This window comes from Tachysurus fulvidraco, chromosome 12, assembly GCF_022655615.1.
Source record: "Tachysurus fulvidraco isolate hzauxx_2018 chromosome 12, HZAU_PFXX_2.0, whole genome shotgun sequence".
NCBI classification, from domain to species: domain Eukaryota; kingdom Metazoa; phylum Chordata; class Actinopteri; order Siluriformes; family Bagridae; genus Tachysurus; species Tachysurus fulvidraco.
Window position 1 is genome coordinate 22,039,029 of NC_062529.1, and position 5,000 is coordinate 22,044,028.

Below are 5,000 nucleotides of genomic sequence, written 5' to 3' on the forward strand. Positions count from 1 at the left end.
GCTGAAGGTTACTTTTAAATAAAATGTTCAATGTCTAATTGAGTCCTCTTTGTATTCATGGCAGGGCTCAAGTTTTGAAGACAGCCAAGCGTGACATCTCCAACCCCCTTCATTGGTTGTTGCGTTAAATCTTTCCCAGATAGTGCTATTTTCTGATTGGCTATTGTGTAGCATCTTTTATATGATTGGCTGATAAGTGTCAGGCTCGACTAAGAACTGAGACGCGCTTGATTCCTGCCCGGTTCCATAGAGACAGTGGTGCGGTAGGGCTAGGGATGTGGTAGCTCAGTGGCTAAGGTGTTGGGTTACTGATCGGAAGGTCATGGGTTCGAACCCCTGGTCCACCAAGCTGCCACTGCTGGGCCCCTGAGCAAGGCCCTTAACCCTCAGTTGCAAGTCACTCTGGATAAGGGTGTCTGCTAAATGCCGTAAATGTAAATGTGCGGACAGATACATTTTGGGCGCTGCAGCTTATTCTCTCTCTCTCTCTCTCTCTCTCTCATTTTCTACCGCTTATCCGAACCTCTCGAGTCACGGGGAGCCTGTGCCTATCTCAGGCGTCATCGGGCATCGAGGCAGGATACACCCTGGACGGAGTGCCAACCCATCGCAGGGCACACACACACTTCTCATTCACTCACACACTCACACACTACAGACAATTTTCCAGAGATGGCAACCAACCTACCATGCATGTCTTTGGACCGGGGGAGGAAACCGGAGTACCCGGAGGAAACCCCCGAGGCACGGGGAGAACATGCAAACTCCACACACACAAGGCGGAGCCGGGAATCGAACCCCCGACCCTGGAGGTGTGAGGCGAACAAGCTAACCACTAAGCCACCGTGCCCCCGCTGCGGCTTATTAAACATGATAAATAGTCAAAAAGTTTTTCTGCATGAGAAATACAATGTGTGGCGGGAGAGTGTGAGAAAAGACCCAAATGCGTGACTGTCACTCTCAATGCGTGACCCTTGACAGCCCGACATGACACCATAATTTTAACTTGCCGGCTGTAGCAAAACAAATATGCGTCTGCTTCTGTTTCGGATTTCGCAAGTCGGCGCTTACGACGCGTATTTTGAGCGACAAAAAACTAAACACGGTTTATTTTAATGTTACAAGAGCATCATAATCTTAGAATTTAGAATTACATTAAAAAAAAACAACTAACTAAAATAAAATACATTTAAATTAAATATTTATTGTCCAAATCTACAGGGAGCCGCAGCAGAGGGATGAAAGAGCCACTTGCGGCTCCGGAGCCGCGGGTCGCCGACCCCTGGGTTAGACAATATATCACCATATTATCCTTCCTCCTTCTGAGCATTACCATGATTTCTCTCTCTCTCTCTCTCTCTCTCTCTCTCTCTCTCTCTCTCTCTCTCTCTCTCCCTCTCTTTTGCTGCCAAGCAGTGTTTCACTTCATCTTTAAAGCTACTTGTGATCTGTCACTTAATTCACACCTGCGTAGATTCCCAGTCTGTATTTAGCCACGTTAGGATTCTTTTACTGAATTATCCCGAGTAATTTGAGCAGCTTTCAGATGCTGCTAATTAAACGAGACAGAGCTTCATTAGTGGGAAATAGAGTTTATACATTCTTCTTCTTCTTCCGGCTTTATATATTTTAATATATATATATATATATTAAAAGACACACAGGGTCGTCATTCAGTAGCAGAAATAAAATTATTGCCACTATTTAACTCTGTTGTTGTCGTTATGATGTCGATGGCACCTTCATCTTTAACTCAACACTTCCTCTCATTCTGTACACTATCTCTCTTTTCGGACATCTCAGTTCACCTCCCTCTGACTGCTCTTATCTACAGGGTTTGTATATGGTGACACTCACTAACCGCACTAACCGCATCACTAGTTGCATTTTTTCCTGCAACTGCAGTTCAAGAGCTTCGGCGAACAGAATGCAGGCTTACATGTGATCTCAGTGTCCACTGGAGACTCCTTCCACATAAATAAACATCTCCTTCATTTAGTACATCTAATACAGAACAACTGACTTTTTTTTTTATCACATTTCTATATAACAGGGTTAAGGGCCATGCCCAGGGGCCCAGCATTGGCAGCTTGATGGACCTGATCTCACACTCTTCCTAACCACAAAGCAACCACATCCCTTTTCTCTGTCATCTATTACACACATTTCTGATCTGCTTGTGAAGAAAGTCTAGCATGTTCTGTAACTACAGACACTTTAATATTTCTACACAAGGTCCTATTGATGGTAATACTTCAGAGCTGCTGTTAATAATGAATCATTTCATCTTAACACAGTTGCTTGATCAGTGCCATGATTGTGTGAATGTTGATCGTTTTATACTATACACGCCACGGCAAACTAAAGGAAGTTTGGAAAACCTGAGCGCTTATCCGTTACTCACTGGAGAGTTCCAGTTATTTTATAATCCACCAAATTACAAGATATCGTTTTACATTTATTTATAGCATTTAGCTGACGCCCTTATCCAGAGTGACTTACACTTTTATCTAAGTTTTAATACAACTGAGCAATTGAGGGTTAAGGGCCTTGCTCAGTGTCCTAGCAGTGGCAGCTTGGTGAAGATAGGAATCGAACTCACAACCTTCCGATTGGTAGCCCAACACCTTAACCACTAGGCTACCACATCCCGTATCACTTTTCTAATCATTGGCGGCTCAAGTGTTTAAGGGTAGTTGATAAGAAGGTCAGGGTTCAATCACCAGCACTGCCAAGCTGCTGTTGGGCAACTGAGCAAGGCTCTGGGGGATCTGCATTATAGCTGCCCCTGTGATCTTACCCCAAACTCCTCGGCTGGGTTATGTGAAGAAAAATGATATTGGCTTCTCTTTGCTCCTCAGTTCCAGTGACTCGAGTTTGGTTTTCTTCAAGGTTTTGAAAATATATAATCAAAATATGTTGGATTGACAAAAACAATCTGCAAGTAGTTGTTAAATAGAGGATTGTGGTTCAATCCCCAACACTACCAAGCTGCCACTGCTGAGCCCTTAAGCAAGGCCCCTAGCCCTCAGTCCTCCATGGTTGCTGTATCATGTCTGACCCTGGGCTCTGACCTCAACCTCCAAAGCTGGGACAAGTTCACTGTAAAGTAGATGTGACAAAAATAAAAGCTTGTTTTACTTTAGCATCCAGGTTAAAACGTCACTCCTTTACACCCTCTCAGGTAGAAGGTCAGCCATTAGCTGAAGCCATTATTACACTGCAAGTGCTTTTTTCACCAAAGGCTGATGATATTGTGCATCAGGGTTTGTACAAATGGGTAAAACTGCCAGAGGAGATTGTTGCTTACTGCTGTACTGAGCTTTGTGTCCTATCTTCAACATGCCATTTTATTGAACAACTACGGTAAATAACACTCGAGATGTGTCAGAGAACCGAGGTGTCGTGCAAACCCAAATGCAGGATAGCTGTAAAAAAAAAACTGATTTATTAAACGGAACATAACAAGACACAAACAATACCGAACTCAAAAAAAACAAGACAGAGTACGAAGACGTTGCAGACGCTAAAGAAAGACGAGGATTCTGCGCTGCCACGAATATATACAGAAGACGATTAGACACATAAGGGACAGGTGTGCTGAGGTGGGAAGGAATAGACAAGGGTGGGGCAGACGCGTGAACACAAAACGCACACGGCAAAAGTCCGGGCTAGATCCTAGCAAGATGTTTGAAAAACCTAGCTCAGTATGATGCTTACTTAGCCACACACACACACACACACACACACACACACACTTATGCTGCAGCACCGGGGAAGTGGTTGGGTGGGGTTAAGTTTCTTGCTCAAGGGCCACCTCAGTCGTGGCCGGCCCGAGACTCGAACCCACAACCTTAAGGTTAGGAGTCGGACTCTCTAACCATTAAGCCACGACTTCCCCCGTTAGGCCACGACTTCCCCTTGTGTGTATGTATGTAAAGTATGTGCTTGCAGTTGTATGTGTGTGTGTTTGTGCTTGTGTGTGTATGTGTGTGTGTATGTGTGTGTATGTGCTTGCAGTTGTATGTGTGTGTGTGTTTGTGCTTGTGTGTGTGTGTATGTGTGTGTGTATGTGCTTGCAGTTGTATGTGTGTGTGAGAGTAGGGATATGTATGCTCTTAGTAAACAATTACAAGTTCACAATCTGCCTCTTGTTCAAGCAGCAAAACCCTTATAAATACATCTTAGTCCATTATTCTGGGTTTGTTGATATTCGGAACATCTTTATTGCTATACAGTAACGGAACGAGTGATTCTACGGTGAAACTGGGTACTGTAAAAACTACAAGGCCGCAGACAAAGAGCAACAATCAGCATCCTGAGAAAATTCACTGAATGAAAGACAAATGGAATAAAGAAAAAAATTCCAAGTGGAATTTGGACTTTCACAGACTGAAGACCAGGAGATTCCCCCCCCCCCCCCCAAAAAAAAACAAACCCCAAAATAATAACAATTTCCCCAATCGCCCTGTTCAAAAGTTTACACCCTCCCAGCTCTTAATGTATCATGACTTCTTGAGCATCAGTAAATGCTCCGTCATGCTCAGTGTGAAAAGATTTCCAAATCGTAGAGCCGCTGTGGGACAGAGGTTAATATATGAGGACGATGCTGGTAAAGCAAATAACATGCAGGACCTGGTGGATTGTTCTGAAGAACTGTGGGCAGTTTCAGTGCTCATGACTAACACAGGACTTATGAAAAACTATGTAAACATCTGTCTGTGTCTGTGTGTGTCTGCCTGTGTTTGTGTGTCTGTGTTTGTTTGTGTCTGTGTGTGTCTGTGTGTGTATGTGTTTGTGTCTGTGTGTGTCTGCCTGTGTTTGTGTGTCTGTGTTTGTTTGTGTCTGTGTGTGTCTGTGTGTGTATGTGTTTGTGTCTGTGTGTGTCTGCCTGTGTTTGTGTGTCTGTGTTTGTTTGTGTCTGTGTGTGTCTGTGTGTGTATGTGTTTGTGTCTGTGTGTGTCTGCCTGTGTTTGTGTGTCTGTGTTTGTTTGTGTCTG

The 5,000-nt window shown here is 44.0% G+C and overlaps 1 protein-coding gene across 1 annotated transcript in view; it reads right to left on the minus strand.

Annotated features, from left to right (window-relative positions):
- The window catches only part of htr1d (5-hydroxytryptamine (serotonin) receptor 1D, G protein-coupled), a 48,630-nt gene that overhangs the window by 25,348 nt on the left and 18,282 nt on the right, over positions 1-5,000 (minus strand). The window lies entirely within an intron of this gene.